The sequence below is a fragment of the Coccinella septempunctata genome, chromosome 8 (assembly GCF_907165205.1).
Source record: "Coccinella septempunctata chromosome 8, icCocSept1.1, whole genome shotgun sequence".
Classification (NCBI taxonomy): domain Eukaryota; kingdom Metazoa; phylum Arthropoda; class Insecta; order Coleoptera; family Coccinellidae; genus Coccinella; species Coccinella septempunctata.
The window spans coordinates 11,747,607-11,771,897 of NC_058196.1; the positions used below are offsets into that span (position 1 = coordinate 11,747,607).

The 24,291-nt window shown below is 37.9% G+C and overlaps 1 protein-coding gene across 2 annotated transcripts in view; it reads right to left on the minus strand.

Moving 5' to 3' along the window:
* The window catches only part of LOC123318930 (C3 and PZP-like alpha-2-macroglobulin domain-containing protein 8), a 1,198,665-nt gene extending 1,174,374 nt beyond the window's left edge, over positions 1-24,291 (minus strand). Inside the window, exons 1-2 of one of the 2 annotated variants that reach the window (XM_044905717.1) lie at positions 24,017-24,291; positions 20,704-20,778 (exon numbers count right to left, since the gene is read on the minus strand). The gene's annotated coding sequence lies outside the window, so the exon portion shown is untranslated. The remainder of the gene's footprint in view (positions 1-20,703; positions 20,779-24,016) is intronic. The other variant, XM_044905716.1, reaches the window with a different exon arrangement.

Sequence of the window (24,291 nt, forward strand, 5' to 3'; positions counted from 1 at the left end):
TCGCTAGTGAGGCTAACTCTGTGCAATTGAGAAGTAAGGTCCGGACGGGAGTCCCTAGTTGAGGCTAACCTCTGTGCAATTTCACAGTTGTGATATTGACAAGTAAGGCCTAGACGGGAGGTCGCTAGTGAGGCTAACTTCTGTGCAATTGACAAGTAAGGTCCGGACGGGAGTCCCTAGTAGAGGCTAACTTCTGTGTAATTTTACAGTATTGATATTGACAAGTAAGGCCCAGACGGGATGTCGCTAGTGAGGCTAACTCTGTGCAATTGAGAAGTAAGGTCCGGACGGGAGTCCCTAGTTGAGGCTAACCTCTGTTCAATTTCACAGTTGTGATATTGACAAGTAAGGCCTAGACGGGAGGTCGCTAGTGAGGCTAACTTCTGTGCAATTGACAAGTAAGGCCCGGACGGGAGTCCCTAGTAGAGGCTAACTTCTGTGCAATGTCACAAACCTAATTTAACAGTTTATATGTTGTAAATGACAATTTTATCAACTTTTGAAATTCCAAGTGTTTTGCTGACCTGATCTGTAAACAGTAAGCGGTGGTGGATTTTTTCTCGCTTGGCTCTTTTTTCCACCTATAATAATGCCGCAGCGCGAGCCAGCGCATCAAACAGAGCCATGTACACAAAGATTCAACTGTTTTATGTTTACGAGCTCCCTTTAACAATGTTGTTTGATATTAAGATATTGTTTATGCCTACTAAGTGAAACGAGGACGTTTCAGTGGTCAGTATGGCCGTGTTAGCAAATGTTAATTTGACCCCCCTTAAAATATACTGATAATGTCCGACGACGAATGTCGAAGGAAGAATAAGAGTATAGAACCTTTGCTCTGTGAACTCTGTGCTCCAATGTTACCTGCCCTCTCTTCGAACAGGCCGAACAGACTATTACTTGAACTATCTTGTCGGCCGATACGCTTTGTACCTGACCCTGTGTTAGAGCACCTCCACGTGCTAGATAACCGACCGCCATCTTACTTTGTGAATAAAAAGTATCAACCACGTGTTTTATTAATTCTAACATGTATAATAATGGGCTTCAGATTTATGTGATTTCTCCTTGCAGGTGCTTCCTTGGTTTCTTGGACAGGCACGGAGGGCTAACTCCCTGCTGGTTTGCATGCGGAACTTGTTTAACTTCTTCCGGGGTGGTTCTATCCGTTGATTCTTGGAGACAGATTGTCTGGAGGTTCCGGTTAATTGAGCAACTACAGTTATTCGGATCAACAGGTAGACAGAAACTAATAGTATAGTCGGTAACGGAAAAAAAAATATTTATTCGGTAACGGAAAAAATAACGGATTTCCTCCTTTCAGAGGTTATTTCTATAGAACGGTTAACGGATCATGACAGATATTATGCATGAAATTGTTTTAAATCTTTAATGTGTATGTTAGTGATTTTTCTACCCTCTGTATCTTTCAGGTCGTAGACGACAGGTGAAACAACTTTAACGACGGTAAACGGTCCGGAAAACTTCGGAGCCAATTTGGCGGCGAAACTGTCAACGGCCGAGGATAAAGGACTGTCCCGGCGTAGAACTTTATCTCCCACATGGTATCGGATTTCTCTTCGTCGAAGATTGTAGTGGTGAGCCTGTTGTTGGAAGGCACGGTATAGTTTAGTACGGACCAACTCATAAGCCTCCTGGAGATGTTTGATCTGTTGAGTACGATAAGTCATGTCTCTGTTTTCTTCTTCTGTACAGTTGGATTCTCCGTTCATTTCATTATTGTGGGGGTTTGTCGAATAAATCGCCCTCGGGACTTCTAGTTCCCTTCCATAATTTAAAAATGCCGGTGTAAATCCAGTAGACTCCTGTTTAGCGGTGTTGATGGCAAACGTTAACTCTCCTATCTTTTCATCGCAGGTTCGTTGATCGGCTTCACAAAACTGTGCTATCATGGTCTTTAGGGTACGGTTAGCTCTTTCTACAGGGTTGCACTGAGGAGTATACGGTGATGTGAAACGGTGAGCGATGTTCAGCTCTCGGAGACTGTTCTTGAATAGCCTGCTGTTGAATTGTACTCCATTGTCGGATATTACTAGTTTTGGGCAACCGTATTTCAGGATAACTTGTTCGTAGAGAGCCGAATAAACAGTTTTGGCGTTGGCTTTCCGCAACGGACGACACTCTAACCACTTTGTGAACCGGTCTTGCATAACCACGATGTAGGAGTTTCCCTTCTTCGACCGTGGCAATAGTCCTACCATGTCCGTGGATACTTCTTTGAACGGCGCATCCGCCATTCGGTGTGGTTGCATCTTACCAGGGGTTTTCTGTTGCGAAACTTTGTACTTTTGGCACGATGTGCAGTTCCTCACGTATTTCGCAATGTCTCTAAACATCCCTGGCCAGTAATAGTTTCTGGCTATCCGTGCAATCGTTTTGGCAATTCCCATGTGACCTGCTAGTTCTGAGTCGTGGTTTTCCTGCAGTACTTCTGTTCGCTGTTCGGTCGGTACACAGAGTTTCCAGGGTTGGTCGGTTCCATCTTCTGTGAAGTCGGATGAGTCCCAGAAATGTCGCAACAGTTTTCCATTTTTAACGGCGTAGTCAGGAAAATTTACTGGGTCTTTTTCCACCTCCTGTAACTTCTTGTTGTACCATTTGCATTGGGTTGTTTCTATCTCGGCCAGGTATACGGAATCTACAGACGGTAACGGTTTAGGTGATGACTTGTCTGCAGGTGTATTCAGGGATTTTCTCCGGCCCTGCACTTCAACAGTTTCTTGAGTTTTCGGTGTTGGTTTGGCAATCAGTCGACCTTCCAGGTAACAGTCCGCGGTACTGAGGTTAATGAAAAAATTGAACCTTCCCAATACGTCCATTCCTAGAATGAGGTCAACTGGGAAATCAGGCACCAACAAAAATTTTACGTCGGTCAAGGAATAATCAGCCAGGTGAACAGCGGTAGTGAAGAGTTTGGGTGTTGTCGTGGGTTGACCATTTGCAACTACCACGAAACCATTCTCAACATGTTGTCCGGTGATTCCCTTGCTTTCACACTGCTTTGCCACTTTCCGACTTACGAAACTCTTCGTGGCTCCCGTGTCAATTAATGCTTTGTAGTGCTCTCCGGCTATCTTAACTTCGACAAGCGGTCGGTTATCATTCCAGGCAGTCGATGTCATGGGAGTCAGTGTGTCGGGAGATATGGTCGACTCCTTCTCCATATCTCCGTCTAGTTTTCCGGACGGCAGGGACAATCTCGTGAGAGAATGTTTTCCCTCTGACATCGAGAACAGAAAATTCTCTCCTCCCTGATAATGACTGGGCCCGGTCAGCGTGGTTATTTTCGGCTCGACGGCGGGGTGGAAGTGTTGAAGTTCCGGGTCTACCTTCGGACCTGTCTCCAGAAGTCGGACGGTGTGATTTCTGTTGCTGGACCATTGACTCTCTGGATCTGGGTGGCTTCGGACGGCTTTCCCCCGGCGGAGAAAGTCGTGTCTGGTTGGCTGGTGTCGGCGGGACTGATTCCCTGTGTTCAGTTGTTTGGTAAACCTGTTCTCCGGTATCCACAGAAAAACTTGCTTGATATCGGTTCAGCTGACGGGGAGTGTACGTCAGGTGAGGTTCCTCCACGAAACCTGGCTTTGAGGGTGGCCGGGTGTACTGGCTCATCTGCCACTGGACCAGTTCAAAAACTTTCCCCTTACGGAGAAGTTCATCATACGTCTTGGTCTCCTGGAAGGCCAAGGCCTGCTGTAAGGGCGGGATCAACCTTTGTCGGATAAGTCGGATCTGCTCCACCTCGGATGGTTTTGTATAGGTGAGTTTCTGCAATAAGTTCTGCATCCGGGTAACATACAGAAGCAGCTCTTCTTCAGGTCCTTGTGTTCGTCTTTTTATTTCCTCCAACAGATTCTCCTCGTAGTTGACAGGCAGAAATGCTTCTTTCAGTTGGTTGGAAAAATCTTCCCAGTCCTCGAAAGTACCTCTCCTGGGAATAAACCAATCCCTTGCATCCTTGCGTAGTAATTCTTAAACTGATTCAAAAACTTGTTCCAGGGACACTTTACGGGATTCAGCCAGCCTCTCCACTTCTTCAAGGAATCCGGTCACACTTCCAGTGCCATCAAAGGAAATGTTCCATTTGTGTACCGGGATAGTCGGTATTGTTGATCGGGACTCCGGTTCTGATCTGGCAGGTGTTGTGATGACTGGTCGGTCAGAACTTATCCAAGGTACAGGTTAGTGTGGAAAAGACACCCTTCGTGTAAAATTAATCCACCTACCCTGTGTCAGACCCTCAGGTGTTGTTGTCCCACAGTCCTGTGACTGTGTGAGAGGTATTGCTGGTAACTGTCGCAGTAATGCTGTACATGTCTGTCTTGTCTCATTCATGACCTGTTCTAATGTTGGATTCCTTACAGGTGTACCAGTACGTGAGACATCCGCTGCTAGAGGAGGATCGACACCATCTTCCAAGTCGATAAGCGATAACTCCCGGATCCTCGAAATCCGTTCCGGTTGGATCGGTGACACACCAGGTGAACTGGGCACCTCCACATCTAAGAGAGATTTCTGATGTCGGTTAGATGGCTGCGGCTGTTCACGATTACTCTTTTTACGTAGCTCCTCCAGTATTTCCAACGCCTTAGCTGTAGTTGCCTTCATTTGTCCAACTAGTTGTGACTGTGTTGTGTCTGCAGTGGCAATAAAGTCCAGCCTTCCTTGAATGTGTATTAATCGGGTGTAAATTCGCGAAAATTCGTTAGCCGCATTCTCATGATTGAAGTTCTGAAGGGATTCCACTAAATCGGTGAGTTTATTTTGGCAAATCTCAATCTCCGAGGCGGAATTCAATGATGTTTGGGGTAATAGAGGTTCATTAGACTGAAGTACTTGTCGTAGCAGACTCCGTTTAGTCATCACAGTACCCGGTATCGATTGTCCTCTCAGTTGTAATTCGTATGTAAGTTCATCACTGAGTAACCGGTTTACATCCATGTTCGACATATTATATTCAACTAAGTCCGATTCAGAACTACCAGTATTTCACACTCCAACCCGGTAAGTTAATCGTTAGCCAACCTATTCACTTAAATTCGAAGTGGGTATCGGTGTAACCCCAAGTCTAGGTCCCGGTGTATCAGAAAAAAATCTAAGTTCAAGTCCCGGCGCACTAAAATAATCTAAGTCCCGATGTATCACACTAAAATTTTACAAGTCCAACGTTACTCGAGAAAAAAAAAATGTCAATCAGTCCCACTAAAGTCCGAAAATATTCGCGAAATACCGCACACACTCGCAAGTCGTTTCGTATAGTCCGGAAAATTTCCCGAAATTCGAATCGCACCAGAACGCACAGGTTAAATTCCAAACAGTTCTTCAAGTTCAATATCCAGAAAATAAATCACAATAATCGAATTTTCAGAAAAATCAGCAATAATTGGTAAGTTTCAACAGTACAGGTCAAAAGAAAATAATTGCAGGTAGACAAGTTATCAACAGGGTAATAGGTGATTCACTATTAAACCGATAGGTAAATCAAACCTATTAAATTTTACCAATGGTGACAATAAATGTTCGGAAATTCACTCACCTTCAATACGAAATTAAAACAGTTCAATTCAATAAATCAGAAATAATAAGAAATCGGGAATAATTTTCACTGATATTAAGGCGCAAAAACAGTTCAGTTTTCAATAACTCAATAAAGTAATCGGCGACAGGAATAATCACAAATTATTTTCAATGGGTTTCAACAATAGGAAAATTTTCAAAATATAGTCCAATTCAATTCACAGTATAACAGTTCAATACAGGTGGCAGGGAATGAAACACAGATCAAGTTTATTTTTCACAGTTTTCCGTTCAAGAAATAGGTTTTACTCACTGTTTCGGGAATTCACTCACTGTCCGGTTAAAGTTTCTCACCTCTGTTGTTTCCTACTAGATTTTGCACGGTCCCTGCTCGGGCGCCATTTTTGTAACGCGGTTTACTCGGAGAAACCTTAATCTCGAGCGCCAGCTATTCTTTTCAATAGGAAGAATAGCAAACCTACCAGAGTAGCTGCTAGCCGGAGACAGAGCTCGGTGTTGTCTAGGGTGGTAGCGACAACGAAGAAGTCAAAATCGAATTATGTAAAAGTTTATTCACACCTTCGGAAACCAATTATATGTACAAGGGAGACATGTGTGATATAAAATATGAGTGATTCTATAAGTGAAAATACATTCGGGATATCTTATCCGGTCACGAGCACTTTATGAAACTTATACCGGGTGTAGTGAGAAATTAACGGTTCAATAAAAATGCGCCAACCAGAACTGATGAATGCTAAGGACTTGCTATACGGTATCGGTATGTAGTTGTATTTCTCCGGAAATGAAACACAATAAGGGCGGATCTGTTCGAGACTTTTATTCGCTGCCCCAAGGGTTATAACACGCCATGACTGACAGCGAAGAAAATGTCTATTTTTAACGCAACTACGGGATTTCACTGACTACGTGCGGTATCTCTTATTCTCTGCCCCAAGGGTTATAGCACGCCATGACTGACAGAAAAGAAGGGATTTCAGATTTAACACTTATGACGCGGAACGCGGACAGGGGGGTTGACGGAACTTTCCCTTCAGTACCCCAAGGGCTAGGGCGGATCTGTTCGAGACTTTTATTCGCTGCCCCAAGGGTTAACACGCCATGACTGACAGCGAAGAAAATGTCTATTTTTAGCGTAACTACGGGATTTCACTGACTACGTGCGGTATCTCTTATTCTCTGCCCCAAGGGTTATAACACGCCATGACTGACAGAAAAGAAGAGATTTCGGATTTAACACTTATGACGCGGACAGGGGGGTTGACGGAACTTTCCCTTCAGTACCCCAAGGGTTAACACGCCATGACTGATAGCGCAGGGAAAAGTCAGACTCGCGAAACAGGGTAAAGAACGATAAAATACAACAGAAAACGATACAGTACAGCAGTGTCAAAGTTAAGGAAGTAACGGCGTAGGTCTAACAAAGAAACTGAACGGTACAGACGGGGACCTACCTCCTTTGTTTCAAGCACTCGGAAACTCGAAGGATTTAAAAGAAAAAACTAAAAATTAACTCTAAGCACTGATGCAAACACAAAATGATTATTCTTCAACGGCGAAAGAAATACCGAAAATTAACTGAATTTACAACAGAAGTCACTACGTTTGGAGGCGAAAAATCGAAAATACTGAAGCGAAGTGAACGAACTGAAGTAGAAGTCAAAAAGTCCCCGTTGCGGGGGGAAAATTTGCTTTTATAGGCATATCCCCTCTCACGGTAAAAATCTGAAAATTCCAGAATGCGACAAGAATAAAAAACGTCGTCAGCTCCGGTTTATCGCATATCAACAGATGAAAAACGTCGAAATCTTCAGCGGCATGTAAGAAAAACAACGTGAAATACAGATAAGCGGTTTTTTTACATTTACTCTGCCTATCGGAATGAACGTACGGAATATTCGAGAATTAAAATATTTTCAAAGACGGAAATTTAAAACGAAAGAAATGCACTAAAATGAACTCCAATTTTCCTCAGAAAACTGGACTTCATTACAGCTTCTTTGGTTAATACATAGGGAGGTACTGAGGTGGCGAGGTTATTAAGGCTGAAAAAAGCTCCTTACAAAGGAATGGAACTCAGTTAGCTAGGTAATTTAGTTTCATCTGCATTTTCACGACTTTTGGAATGCATAAAATATTTGCCTAGTGAACCCCATTCAAGAAAAACATGATCATGCATTTCAGGCGTCATTGGCTAAGCAATCAAGAAAATTAGTGATTTTTGTCTTTTCGAACTAATCATCTGAAAGAAAGATGCGTAGATACTCATTCATGTATATTTTTTGAATGTTACTGAACCATTTGAAAGACTTGCATATTTTTGTTGGCATTCGAACGATTTGGATATTGTTGCATACGATCCAGAAAAAGGTACGAATATTTCTTTTCTGACACTTTTGTCTGTAGCAAAATTGGAAAAACCCTAAAATGATCGAAAATTTTGATGTTTTTCGGCTTCCACAACTTCGAAGTGTCGCAAACTTCACTTCTCTCGTAGTATTCCACCATCGGCGTCGCGTCAAATCGAACCATTTTTACCTTGTTCGAAATTGTCAAGAACTAACTCTAATTTGCCTGAATTTCAGCGCGAAAGATCTGAAATTATTCATATTTCCGTAAAATATGTCCTTCTTTCCAATATTGGAGTAGGTACCTATATTTATAAATATTTCAGATTGTATAGTTTTCTTAAAGTATGTACGAATCTTTTTCACCTTGATGAACTTTCCAAAAATGGTGATAACTGTACAAGTTTATTTTATGAGTTTATTTGTAAAGTTTGATTCCTTCATTTCAACATCTTCAGTCAAGGTAATTCATTTTTCTAACTGAATAATACAACTTCGAGGTCAGTCTCAAAAAGCTTTTTTTTACACTATATTCACCGGAAACCAATTTGAAATATTAGGAATTATTTAAACCATATTTCGAATTGCTTCCTATTATCAGCAGAATTCTTCAGGTGAACCCGTCCCTGACGTCAGGTTGGTATAAATCATTCTTTTTTCTACCAGCTGCTTCCGTCGTAGGATCTAACTAGATGACATCATTTCTACTCGCAGCTGATTCTCCATACTCCACTCGGACAACTTAGGTTGTGCTAATTCTGTTTCTAATTTCTTATTCTCTTCATCTTCTTGTGGTCTTTCGGAAATCTAATTTGTTTCCTTGTTTCACTCAGCCAACTTTGAGTATGGAACTTCTTCAGGCTGACATCGGAAATATAAATGAAACCGAATATTGCCTGGAACCGTTGAAAGTGATTTAGTTCAACATTTGATCCGTCTGTGATTGAATTCCTCAAAGATTTTAATTATCTGCCTCACTATACCTACCTATACGGTCACTTTGAGATGGATAAGGATGTTTCAACATTCACGTGTGGGAACTTTATTCGATGCTCACATATTACATCATAATAGGATTATTTATTATTATTGTTATTATTTTATCCTGTTTCTCCGTAGCCGTAGGTATCGAAGTACTCCACAGAAGCTACGGGAGCTTGCACGAGTTCGAAAAACCGTTTGTGTTAGTTGTGTAGGCTCTGTTTTTTTGTCCTTTCATCACCTTAGGCACATCATTGTTAATTTTAACCCAACAGTGAATGACGGCCCGTACCCGTATCGAATAGAAAATTACTTTCCTAACCTAGGATCGAAGATCACAATATTACAACAAATTAACATATTTAATTACAGTCAGAATGCACAGAGACAGGTCATAGAGAATGCAATTCAATTTTATTAAATTTCTTTTGACAATGATCTGCGAGTGAGGTGGAAGATAACTCTCCTCATTATATAAAACTAACATTCTTTTAATTTGTGAGTTATATCCCATATCTGTTCTGCCTGGTACCAATTCTAATGTAGAACTGCCCCTCATTTGTCGCGGCGGAACATAAATTCGCGAAAGATACAACAAAAATCTAGCAAACGGGTTGGAACACTGGACGATGAAGCATGTGGGGCACTTTATCGTCCTACGGTGTCCCAACATTCGAATGGTCGTTATGTGGTTAGATAAATAATTATTTCCTTCTCTCTTAGGTAATTCGTATGAAGGTGCAATTAAGTGTCTGTATTCGTTAGAACAAAATTTCAAACTTTTTCCGCAATTGCAGTGTCAACATACCGCCATAAAAGAATACACTGAAGAAGGTTTTATTTCGCAGATAAAATCAGCTGCGTCAACCTCACTATTTTCTTCCTCGTAATGGTGTAGCTAAGTCAGGAAGTAGTTCAACACCACCTCGTCAAAAAAGCCGAAACCGGTTAAGGAATTTCTTACAATACGCTTACCAGGGAGAATGACGAACGTAATGCTTCTTGCGCCTTTGTGCAAAACAGGGTCATCCAGCCAGCTGAAAGGGATGGAAATTGGTCACAAAAAAGAACAAGAGATCGCCAAGATCGAACCAAACCACCTCGAGGTTTACACAAAATACTCCGAAGCCAGCCCAGAACTCATCGGAAGTGAAGAAACCCCAGGAAACTGCAACCAAAGCAGTCAAAGAGACGAAGAAACCAGAGAAAAAGACGAAAAATAAAAAACCGTCAAAAAAGCCGAAACCAGGAAAGGAATTTCTGGAATCACTGAGGAACTGAATAAGTTCACGAAAACCCTCCTGAGCACGATGGTGCAGAATCTGAAGTAAGAGATTGAGAAGAAGATGCAGCACATTATCAAGAATATTTAATGGCTGATACGACGATAAAGAACAATCTCCTAATTGTCTCTTGAAACGTCGCAGGATTGAGAGCCCGCAGACCAGAATTCGAAGAACTGATTGAGGAGAAGAGACCGGATGTCATAGCTTTTCGAAAAACAAGACTTAACCCCAACGTTCGGATAGCATTTTCCAATTTCGATATCTACAGGAATGATAGACCTAACAGCACAGGTGGCGTTGCTATACAAGAAGGAATATCGATCACCATTTCGACCAAATATTCAATGGTCTAGAAGTAGAAGCAATATCGATTATTGTGAATATCAATCGAGGACAAGTGAAGATTATTTCAACTCATAAATCACAGGATAAGGACATGCTGGAAGGGGATCTAAAAACGCTACTAGAAGGAAGACACCCGAAAATCATAATTGGTGATCTTAACTGCAAATCGCAGGAATGGAACAGTAGGGTGGAAAATACCAACGGGAGAAGACTGAAGATTTATGCTGAAAAACTTAATGCCGTCGTGATAGGACCTGATATACCCACCTACATACCAAGAGTAAATGGACTACCCGATATACTGGACATTGTCATAATGAAAGACATCTCTGAAGAAATCAGCATTGATACAATAGAAAATGGCACTTCAGACCACAATCCCATAGAATTCATAGTGAGACAGGGCCCAAGAAACGAAGATGAGACACAAACCAAGGATTGCAAAGACAGGGAGGAATATAAGAATTTACTTAAGGAGAAAATCACGAAAACTCCTCAAATGAACACCCGGGATGAATTAGATGAAGCAGTTGAAAAATTTGAAAATCAAATAAAAGAAGTCTATGAAGAAAGCACCAAGAGAATAAGAAAACCCATTCCGAAACATTCACATGGAGATACGCCAAGGGATAAAGAGGAACTCATGAAAAAGAACAGAGGACTCAGAAAAATCTACAGAACAACAAAAAGGGAAGAAGACAAGAAGAAACTGAATAAGCATAGTCAGATATTGAAAAATGCTTTAACAGAACTGCGTAATAACAGATGGCACCAGAGATTAAGGGAACTAAATACAATAGATCAAAATGTAAAAATGCTTACGACGAGAACGGACAGTTATACCTCCACTGCATGGAGCAAAAAAATGGTATATACGAGACTTGAAAAAGTCGAAGCACTTGCCGACTCAATTGAGAGAGAAGCCAGAATGAACTCTAGATGGAGCAACCTCTCAAACCGGACAATTGGAACCGGGTGTGCCTCAAGGATCGGTACTTGAACCTCTGCTTCGAATTCTGATCTGCGGGCTTTCAATCCTTCAACGTTCCAAGAAACGATTATAAGATTGTTTTTTATCGTAGTATCAGCCATTAAATATTCTTAATAAGTTGCTGCATCTTTTTCTCAATCTCTTTCTCTAGATTCTGCATCATCGTGCTCAGGAGGTTTTTCGTGAACTTATCCAGTTCGCCAGTGATTCCAGAAATTTCTTTCCTGGTTTCGGCTTTTTTGACGAAGTGACGAATTTGATAGAAATAAAAGGTGATAATTGAGGTTTTACCTTCGATTAATCAATACAGTTGAAAAAATTCAAAAGTGAAAGAAGAAGAAGAAAAATTTTGCCAACTAAAGTAACAGTTATCCACTTGGATTTGTAGTTAGCATGTGCTAATTTCTTTTCCTTCCTTAATTTTCAATGGCATACCTTGCTATTCAATAAGTGTGATATTCAATAAAACGAAGTTGATTGGCTGAATATCTAATATATTTAATTGAACGAAACTGATTTTGCACAACACTCGTGAAGAATATTCGTAGAACAGACTCGAATGGATTTATTTTGTTTTTCAATATATTTATGCTCACACTCGTGCTCACAATTCCATTACGTTTATCCAATAGAGTGCCTTGCGATAAATATTGCTGTATTCTCCCCGTCCGTTCATCTGAGATTCGGTTTAGCCAGTTTTGCCTCAATTTCCAACAACAAAGGGTGATAGTTTAACAATAACAAATTCGGAAGCTGTAGTTCTTGATTTTTCACAAAGAAAACTGAACGTCATTCTAATGGAATGAAATTTCTACACTCGTTCTAGTCTTTTTCGAAACTAGTACATTTTCACACACCAGTAATTGCTTATAAATACGACACATTCGTAAGTCGTAGAAATGCATTCGAATTATTCTCAAATATCAATTTACAATTAACTGCAAATTTTTGAAGAACGCTACCTACAGTGGGAAAACCGAAACCGATCCCATATCCCGAAAAGACAGTGATTACATCATAGTTTCAGATATCTTTTTTATGAGTCTGCTTTTTCCATTGATGAGTTCTTATGCAAGTTTGTGTAGAAGTTGGGGTCTCCAGTATCGTTTACCGTGTTATTGCTTTAAAGCATATTGCTAATGTTTTTTCTATCCTCATGCTGTTCTCTATCCAAAATCCTCATAGTCCCAAAATCAAACTCTTTACTTGTGCTCATTTGGTGGAGTGTTAGGGCTGTTTCATTAATCATTAGTCGGCTGTATTCTTCTGAGAATCGAGGAGTAGGTGCTGCTGTACTTTTTGGAATTACGTAGTGTTATAAAAATTTTTAGTGAAATGACGTTGGACTGTGAAATGAGAAAATGTAGAAACTCACGAAACATGCATGTATTTCGAAATAAAATTTCGTATCAGATTTCCCATATCTATATGAAATCAATTCTCTGCTTTTTTCGAAATTGGAAAATATTCGAGTGCCTGAGACAATATATTGTTAAATATCATTAATCTAGGTCTCAGTCAGTGAGATTAATTAATCTATCAATTTGCAGATAACCACACACTCGGATGTTTTTTAAATTATTGCTTTTTTCACTGTCGGAACTTTGAATTCCTTCAAAAATTTTTTGATGAAACAGTTTCACTGACATCTAAAGTCAAGAGATTAATCCGGATTTAATTGAATTCTCATCCTTCAATTGCCGCAAACCTGCTGAAGCATCGGGTTCCGTTCCTTCTTCGAACCCTTAGGTCCCGAACAAGGAAACCAAATCGAAATTTAATTACAGCAGAACCGGGACCTGCTCCCGATATTTCACTCCCTTGAGATTGCCTATTTCGTTTAATTTCCACGTAAATGCACCTTCAGATAACTTTTACGGTCATTCCGAAGGGTGTAGGAGTGCCCTTCTTTTGGAAGGTCGGAGAAGCGGTCGAATTTATAGGGGCGCGGGGTAGACGCGGTACGATTTATTTATGCGCCCCAAAATTTTTCAATTTTCAATTTGCTGGAATTGTGTAGGGGATATTTTATGGTAATTTATGGAGTACAAGGAGGGGGATCTTTTGTTTTTGAGGAAATAAAGGGTGGAATGGATAACGACCCGAGGTTCGATCATTGACAAGACTAATATTTTGGGAGGTATAATACTAGGAACAAAACATGTTGCCTTAATGGTAATTTTCTCATCTTAGTTGTACGATGAAGATGAACTAGTTCTTTAGTGTTATGCGTAACCGTTCCAACAGGAACGAATAATAAGCTGCTGTTAGAAGCTTAGGGCTTAGGACTTAGGGGTGTTTTCCGAGAAGGTATATTTTCTGAATAAACTCAATAGTTTTTTTTTTCAATTAGATGAACTTTGCTGTGTTTCCTTCACATTTCTGATAGTATTTCTCTAGATTTATTCCATCACATCTTTCGATTGTGACCATTTTTGCCTGAAAGACGCTTTGACAGCGTCCTGACGGTTGTTTTAGAACCAACCATCTGTCACTGAAAAGGTTATGCACGCCATCAATGCCATTATTGCACTGCTGATAATAACCCCAATTTGGTTGTTCCACAAAAGCTAACTATCTAAGGTTATTCTGAGATATTTGACATGAGACTTACACTCTTTAATGTCTCCATTCAGAAAGAGGGCTCTCATAGCTGTAAGTGTCATTTTCCGGATGAATTAGATTAGCATTCTACCTAAAAAACTGTGATTCTATGTGAAGAGACTTCAAATAGCTGAAATTGTATGAACAAAAGTCGGAATATAGGAAAGCTTCAGATTAGATTCCTCCTGTCAAATAAATTTTCAAATCTGAAAATGCAGCCACAGAAAAATGTTCTAATTGGAATAATATAATCGTTTTTATCTTTTTTATTCCAGATTTTACTACGGGCCGTTCGCACCAATCCTTTCAATAATGATTAAATTCGATAACTATTGAGAGGGTCCCTATTGGTCTGGGTTAAAGAGACTCAATTCAACAAAATGCCGACCTTTCGATTTATTTAAAATCGTCTTCAGGGCTCTGCAATAGATGGTACCACATTAAAACGTTATCCAAAGAAAGTGGCATTATAAAACAACAAGAATAATATCAGACTAATTTGGAAGAAAACACATGGGTATAAAATTTTTTTCTGAATATGAACAATCTACTAAATCAACCAACATGAAAGAAGGGCAAAGCAAACAAAGATTGAACAAATTAACGACTTGGTTACATATAAAAAAAGTATATATTATTGACCCTTCAATGAAATGAATTAAAGCTACTCACATTGTCAGTTGGTCTACATTATCATCTTCAGTATTAAATAATCCAAGGGTGATATGATCACGGGCATACTAGGGAATCTTACTCGAAATAATCAGAAATGTAAATGAAATATACCTATTCAATGTCAAACAATCAGATGTCAAGTAGGGAAAGAAACAATATATAAACACACGAACATGTTACGTTAAGATGTGAGATTTCTTATTCTTTGAATTATATTGAAATAGGCTTTGTTCTGATTCTCAATGTCACTCCTCATATTGAGAGAATTTACTACTTTGTTTTATTGCCAGCATTTCACAAACTGCTCAGTTTATTGCAGAGCCTTTAGCTATAATAATAAACAGAGCACTCATAGGAGGAGTATTTCCAGAAGACCTCAAAATTGCAATTATACGACCCATCCATAAGAAAGGTGATAAAGATGAACTACAGACCAATTTGTCTACTGTCCTCTTTTTCAAAAATATTCGAAAAAGTCATCGCTAATAGGATGATTAATTTTTTCGAAAAGTTTCAGGTTATATCACCTAACCAGCATGGATATACAACAAACAAGAACACTGAAACAGCTATTTTTGAACTCCTACAATCGGTGGTTGAAAATTTAGAGAAGGGCAATATTCGTTAGCTCCATTTGTCGATGTATCTAAAGCTTCTGATTCTGTGGATCACGAGATATTACTGGACATGTTAGAATGCTGAGGAATCAGAGACAATCAACTACAACTGATTAGAAGCTATCTTCAGAGCAGAAAACAAAGGGTCACAATTACTATTGAGGTAGTCTCTTTCACTTCAGATGAGATTAATACGGTACTTGGGATACCTCAGGGCAGGATTCTGGGTCCCCTCCTCTTTATAGTCTACTAGCTGACCCGGCAAACGTTGTTTTGCCATATACATAATTTCCATGTTGTATCATAAAAAAATAGAAATTAAAAATTTTGTCTAAAAAATAAAAAGAAAAATTAGGGGTGGACTACCCCTAACATTTAGGGGGATGAAAAATAGATGTTGGCCGATTCTCATAGATACCGGATAAGCACAAAAAATTTCATCAAAATCGGTCAAGCCGTTTCGGAGGAGTATGGCAACGAAAACTGTGACACGAGAATTTTATATATTAGATGTTAACAACTTATGCTGCATGATATTGGAACTTGGAATACCGTGTAAACCAGTTACCTATGTTGATGATAAGATGAGCTGATAAGGTTTGCCAGGCTCTTTTTATGTAAGGTCACAGACTGGTGTCACGAATTCAAATTAACTATGAAGATCCGAAAAATAGATAGCATGATCTTTGACATTGCCAGAAATTACCCTGAAAAACTCAGTGTTCAAAACACTGAAGTCATGATTACTAGTGCAGTAAAATTCTTAGGAATAGTACTAGACAGGAATATGAATTGGCTACCACATATCGAATATACAAGAAAAAAGCTCAACTCAAACATTTATACTTTTTTGAGACTAAGGAATCAAGTTGATCAGGATATACTGAAGGTCCTATATTTTTCAATTTTCAATCAATACTGTCATATGGCATCATTTTATGGGGAAATTCCCCCTTCGTCAACCGGATATTTATTACCCAAAAGTGGGCTATAAGAACAATGTATAGACTGACCTACAGGCAATCCTACCGTGGAGAATTTAAGAAAAATGGAATTATGACAATCTACGGATTGTATATTTACAGGCTGCTGCTTTTCATCAGAAAAGACCATGGCTACTTCTCAACATGTGAGAATACAAATACCACAAGAAGAGTGCATCCTTATATCTATCCGATTCACAAAACAACGGCGATGGAGAAGACTGCATTCTACAGTGCAATCAAACTCTACCATACCCTGCCTAGAAAATTCCGAAATGAAACAAACTACAACACTTACAAAAAGTCAATTTTCAATTTCACTGTTCGAACCATATTGTATTGATGAATTCATTCAATTTTGTAGTACATAGGTTTTTTGAGTTGACTTGTTTCACAATTTGATCATAGTTTACTGTGGTGTAATTGCTGAAATTAATAAATTCTATTTCTATTTATATTTCTATTTTCATTAATTAAAGGAATATTCAGCTAATGCAGTTTTATTATATTTTATTTTAGCTGGATTGTATATATTAATATCTAAATTTTTTTTGTGCTCAGTCAATCTCGTTCTTAGATACGAGGACGAACGAAATTGACTGAGCACAAAAGAGACTGTATGAATATAAACAATTCAGCTAAAATAAAAGATAATAACATTGCATCAGATGAACATGAGGAAGTCAGTCGGCTCTTAAACAGAGCCAAACGAGACAGTAACTGAAAGGAAATTGGGGTTGTAACCCAATAATACTGCGATGGATGTACGGTCTCTCCAGGAAAATACGGTTGAAATATTGAAAAAGACGGTAAATACGGTTGAATTTTGTACGGTCACTCCAGAGGAGTACGGTGAAAATGGACGATGATAACGGTTCGGTGTCTGGTCTCAGTCCAATTGCAGTGCACCCTGTCTCTCGGTCTCTCTTTCTCTCTCTCTCTTTCTCTCTGTGACCCTCAAAATGGCTGCCAGTTAGACAGCAGGCCGGAAGGAAAGATATGGTTCTAAAACCGCCACAGGAGCTGACGCTGGGATTTACGGGGCAAGTTTCAAGTGTGCACTATCGTTAGGTTCCTGTACAAGCGTCCTTCAAAAGGAAATACTAGCAATCGAAATCGTAAATCTAGAAAGAAACTACCAGAAATCATACAGATAATAATAGTCCATCGGCCGTGAAAGCAATGAGATCCTATGTCATTGATTCAAAGCTGATTTGGGAGTGCCGGAACAAACTCAATGAGGTAGGCAAGCAAAATAAAGTCTTTTTAATCTGGGTTTCTGGTCACTCGGGAGTCATAGGGAACGGGAAGGCCAATAAACTTGCCAGAGAGAGCGCACAAACGCCACTTACTGGCCCAGAACCCTTCTGTGGTATAGGAAACTCGAAGAACTCGAGAGCAAAAAGGCTTCTAAACTTTCGCAAGCACTAAGAAACATGCTTTGGCGGAGCTTTGGAAAGGATCTAATAAATGAGTTGGCCTATTGTTGTCAGCGAAGCTAGCAGCATTAGGCATGATATTCCTTAGCTCCGCTATTTTATGAACTGTCAATTTTTTTTCTGTTATTGGGTTGTCAATAAATTGTACAACCTTGTTTAGAATTAAATAAAAAAAGTACAGATAACACGGGTCAACACCAAATTTGACTTTGACTACAAAGCATAAAATTTCGATATTTTAGATCCTAATTAGACGGAAAAAAATATGGCATGAAAAAGTTTGCTACTGTGTTCATGAGAATGACTCAACGATATTTTTCGAAATCTCTGATAATTTTTATTGAAAATAAAACTATTGAAATAAATCTTTCATTATTTTTATTGAGTTTTACTATTAAATTAACTCACAGAAAAGTGGTAAAAAATGTAAAAGTGCACGCTTTGACTTTTTATATTTTATGTTCATAACTACTTTCTCCCCAAACATCTTTCACGATAATGACAAGCAACATGTGAAGCCAATGGCTTGTCTCGATTCCAGACAGGAAGGTCAATGCTTCATAGGCTTCATAGAGAACGTGAGATGTCTTTAATTCGTATTTCACATCTCGAATTTTCAAAAATTGACCACATATGAAACAAAATTCATCAGCATCGTATTTACACTTTCTTGACTATATTTGAAGTTTGTCTGGGCTTGTAAAAAACACCTGATCGTTGTTTATGATTCGAGTGCCCCCTAGCGGCACTTTGTAAAGGTAAAGACCCCACTCTCATCGCGCCTTCTTTTGAAAGTATTAAAAATTATTAAAAAAAATGAAGAAATGTATTATTACTATAAATAGCACTGAATACCAAATAAAGTTATTTTCTTTTCGTTTTTGTGCATAATTAACTACACTTAATTTGTAATAGTTTGATGACCAACTCTAATCTTAGGAATAATATTTGATTTCTGACCTGAGTTGAGCTTTATTGTTAATAAAACTAGTTAAATCAGTAATTATAGATTAGTTAAGGATCGAAGAGTTAATTCAATTACATAAGAAACTTAATATGAATTTTGAAGAGTGATTTTTTCTTATGGTAGAACACCGCTGAGGCTTCGAAATATGTATATTGAATTGATGGCTCGTGACATTATTTCCAAGGATATAAAGAGGATACCTACTGCAGTTACAGCAGCAATCTTAGGGACTGCAGATGAAATCACTACATATCCAGCGAATAATGTAGTCAATTCAATGAATAATAAGCGGAATCGATTATATTTTTCCACTTCTTCAAACGTGCAGAATCTACCAACCAGGCGATTCCATTTCAAATTCTCGAATCGTTCGAAAGCCACCCTTTTCCCAATTCATTCACGGGGATCTATTAGCGATGCCGGTGCGTTCATATACAAGGGTTTTCCCGTAGGAATTCCGGACTAATGGTGATTCCAATCTCTGTTTTCGCTGAATCCGTTATTTGTACATAAACCCTGATCGGCGAGGGAAGAGCATTTAGGGCAGGAGGTGACGCTTCCCGGGGACTTTCGGAATTTTCTGGGTCACAAGAGACCCGCTGGATATACAGGCTCAGCATATTTTGGTAATCAACTCAAATGATTTGTTGAGAAGTAGGATATATCAGCGATATTCGATTTGAATTGTTTGAAAATTCTGATTCGAAACAGTAGCATCATATTCCTTGTCAGGTGATCTGGTTGAGGAAAGAATTACGATAATGAAAAAAATTATGATCTACCTATTGATAAGGAAAATAGCTGAAGGTTATACTGCGATTGTAGTGAGATAATCATCTTTGTTCTTTTTAGATATAGGGTTAAACTTCATTCCTTTCTTCGAAAGTTCAATTTCTGACTTTTCCTTCTGAACTTGAGTAAAATTTGAGAGGCCAACGTGGAAACTGTGGAAATTACAAAGTTTCTTCTCGTAGGTTTCCGACTTTTTTTTATTCATTGAATTCTTTATCTTTTCATCTGATTTGTCCTTCTTCATCTATTGTTTTATTAATATCTGTATGTGAATTCTCCCTAAGGTACCATTCATATCCTCGTAACTCATTAATGTTCTCATTTTATCATAATTTATTTTCAGCTTCAGGTTAACGATGTTTAGTTTTATGTGAATCAGTTTTATTTCTTTTCTAATGAGATTATGTGCTATTTCTTTATTCAAATTCAATGTACTTTGGAATCATGTTATTCTTCAAATATTGGTCTAATACAGATCTCATTCTCTTGAAAAGTTGTTTCCTTTGTGGTGGACAGTTCGGCCATCATCAACTTCATCAATATTCATGCAAAATGAGTAGAGAGCAACTATTCTTCAACCGGTGAACAACGAAATTTGAAATATTGGTAAGAGCACAGATACAATAGCTACATGGAGATAGATCCTCGAATGTTTATTTTTATTTCAACTACGAAATAAAAATAAATTACTTTCCTATTTGGATAGTTTCATTACAAAAGAATTCTTATTTTGCAAAAAGTCTGTGGCCTTCTGTTTTTTCTTTTGAAAACATGAAAATCAATGCCTGTATATATGCTAGTTAATGAAGGAATATTTAACTTAAAACAAGAATCAAAATGAGGTGACCCTTCCCAACAATTTATTTTCTTTCCAAGATCTCAAGCTCAATTTATTTGCGAATATTAAAACCACCTATATCTTGAAAAAAAGCATTTCCAGACACGCCAAGAGGAACTTCCAAATCACTCAGACAATAATATTTTTTCCCGTGTTCGGGAAACATCTTCGTATTTCATATTATGTCTACACGGCGAGTCATCAACTTGTACATATATTTCAACAATAGATACCTACTCGTCAAAAATAAGTCAAAAAAAAACAGTTTCTTCACTTACCGTATTTTTTTCTTATTCGGCCGGGATTAAATGATAAATCCATTTTTTAAGTTTTCATCATGAACTATACCAAAACTGAAAAAACAAAATTCTCTTCGTAATAACTATGTAAATCAAGACAGCTGTGGCACTCAAAAAGAGTTTCATTCAAACAAAAAGACCAAAATTTTTGAATTTCACAGATGTGTTTTATTTTTGAATATCGAATTACTCGACAACGGCACACTACACCAGAAAATATGAAGGAGTCTTTTATTTTTCAAAATGGTCAAATATTCATTAGAGATTATACATTTTTTTTTCAATAGTTCTTAGGAATCGTCTGCTAGAATATATATACCTACAAGTCAAATTCACATAGTATATCAACCTTCACCAGATATACTGTTTTCATATCTTTCAATTTTATTATTTTTTTTTAATTCGCAAGAAGTTACAGTTTTCTTTACCATGCACGATAAAACAATAGTTCACATTAGCACTAAAAGCCTTCGAATGAAACTGTTCAATAATATTGTTCGACCCAACTGAAGGGTAAAGTAGATGGGAGAACATCCTAATAACTACAATTGATGCCAACTATGTAGATTAATGGAATCACCTAATTTGGTAACGAGTTTGAACGTGATTACTATTGGCTCATTAGTAGTTCCGCTTTTAAATATTTGGTCGAATATGTTGTAACAAGTCATCTGACATACTTGACAACTTTGAATATTTGGGTTATTTTTACAATGTAAAAGCCCATTTTTACAATGTAAAAGACCATTTTCACTAAGCCATTTTTAAAAACTGAAGAAATCTAATTGCAATTTCATCCCGAGTACCTAATAAAAAAAATTTTTTGAAAACTATCAAGAAACTATAAAGAAAGACTGAGAATGCAAAATAATATTTAGGATTGAATTTGAGAGTGCGGATGTTTTGTAAATATTATAAAAGTTATAAATTAGTTAACAGTTATTCGATTAACTTAGATTTAAAATTTTTCAGTTAGTAAGGTTGATAATTAGGAATATTACGAATTAAAAAAAAGTGGGAAAATTGAGATGTTCGATCGTTGGTTGCTAGAATATTCATGCGCAGATTGATGTACGGGGTATTCGACATACACATGTGTATGGAAATCAATGTAGGTATTCGGTATGTGATTGATGAGAAAAGTAGACGAACCAAAGAAGAGAATAAGTTGTATATAGCGCGGTTGATGTTTTATTTCATTTCACTCCACTCGGACACCACAAAACCCTCTGGACATATTCTTCTGGGGGCATCTTGGGTCCAAGATTTTTGTGACTCAGCCTGAAATTTGGACGAACTACGCCAACGAATCATAAATGAGTTTCGCAAAATAACTCTAATCATTTTGAACCATGTTAGAGACGGTTTTCTGTCAAGATTGTTTTATTGTATGGAAGTCGATGGAGGACACTCTGAACATATGATTCAAAAACGCAAATTTAATTATTTTGATTGTAAGCATTATGCAACTATTCAATTTTGTCTACAATGTGAATGCTCGTTCATACCTCATATATACGTCAAAAGATGTCCCTCATACAAAATCATTCGACGTGTTTCGTGAAATTTTTCCAATCACTTTGGGATAAGAAATATACGGGGTGGCTCGTCTGAGATGGAAAACCCCATATATTGGCATATTACAAGGAAAGTGAAAATGACCATTACCCTAGCGATATCCAAAAAAATTTGAGTTTGATGTGCTATCAATCAAAGGTAAATTGTGAAACTCATTTTATTTTATGGAATTTAATAACGTTATAAAGGTGAAATTTTAATGCATTTCATAGTCGCATTGAATGTTATTAAATGGTCCAATTTTCAGCACCTGTAGAAAGCTTAGTTATTCTTAGGAATTTTTTCACCTCATTAGCCTCTATGAAGAATATCAATTTCTATCAAGATCGTGTCATTTCACAGAATATAATATTTTCCTTTGGCCTCATTTGAAGAATTCTATTTTGCAAATATCTGATTTGTAGCACCTGGAGACTAGAATGTTATGAATCTGTTAGAAGATGTGAGAAGTGTTTGAAGCAAAGAAGAGGACACTTTCAGCAACTATAGATAACCCGTTCTAATGAAAATAATATAATTTAGTTTCTTCAGTTTTGTTAAAGATTTTCATCTAGTAGATACAATTCAAAGAGAATAAAACCTACTTGGATACTCACAGTTGTTTATTCAAAAAACTCAAATGAATACACTTTTTTTACATTATTTTGAAAGTACAAAATACATACCTCGATATACTATCGAATATTATGAACTTCGTCGAAATCTCTACCAACAACTTTTCCAATCGCTTCAGATTGTTCGGTTTTTTATTATAATCTAGATAATTCAACAAAATAATGGCTTTCCAACTGTTAGAAAGAATTCTTTTTGATTGTGTAAACAATTCGTTTGAATGAGTACCATCTCGGTTTTAAACGAGATATTCAATATTTAATTTAGGAAACATGAGTGATACAAAGGAATAATCATGTTCAGTCACACAACATGAACCTTTAAAATTCCATAGCCTACTTGACGACGATTTTTTTTAAATGAACGTTAAATGCTACAAAACTTGGTCCAATAAACGATTCTGAATGCTATGAGTAGTGTACCAAAAGTGCTGATACTCGTTTTCCCTCCTAAATTTTACAAAGCTGGTGGCATTAAAGTTGTAGTTTCTCGAATTTGTCTCATGTGGGATTTCCACTGTTTTTGTAGCCATAAAATACTCAGTTCACTTTGAAGATATTCCTCATTGAACGTGAAGGTATATACTTATTTTGAGCCTTTGTATTCCACTTGGTATTTTGCACTTCAAATACTTTTTCAATATGTCATTGTTTTTTGTTATAGTCTGAAAGGGCTCAGTTCAGGGTCGAAACATAATGAGCGATCAGTTTGTTTCTATGATTTGGTTCCTGAGATAGAGATCAACTATCTCAGAATTCAACTTGGAACGAGATTCTTCTTCTAATCAGAACAGAATCCAAGCAAAATATTAAAATATAGAATATCAATTTTCGAAATGCTATACCATAATCGACCAGTAATTTTTTTAAACCGGCGTTATAAAACATTTCAGTAAAACTAGGGCCTTACTATATTGTCCTCCAGGCCGTTCTTGAAGGTGTTGTACCAAGATACGTGACGATTAAGGGTATTATCAGGTAACATATTTAGACATTAAAAATTTCTACACGAGATTTGAACTTATATTTTTACATGAATGGTCCTCTCAAAAATGATTATAGATTTCCTTAATCCATATCGAAATAAATAAAACCCCACTCACCGAAATCACCAATTCCTCCTCCTCTTCGCCGTATGTACCGAATATATTTCGTCACAGAAATCGTCCTTGACACCCGACCACGAAACCCGTTAAATCGCTTCAATGTTAGTTTCCACTCGCGCTAGTCGTCGATGACTGAACGACGCCGAGCGTCAAGACGCTGTATATGGACCAGGGTGACAGGGAGACTGCGCGGATCGTATGAGAGTGCAGGACATCAAGCAGATAAAATCCGGTGGTCCTTTATATGTGTGCCCTTATTCATTCAGAGTTTG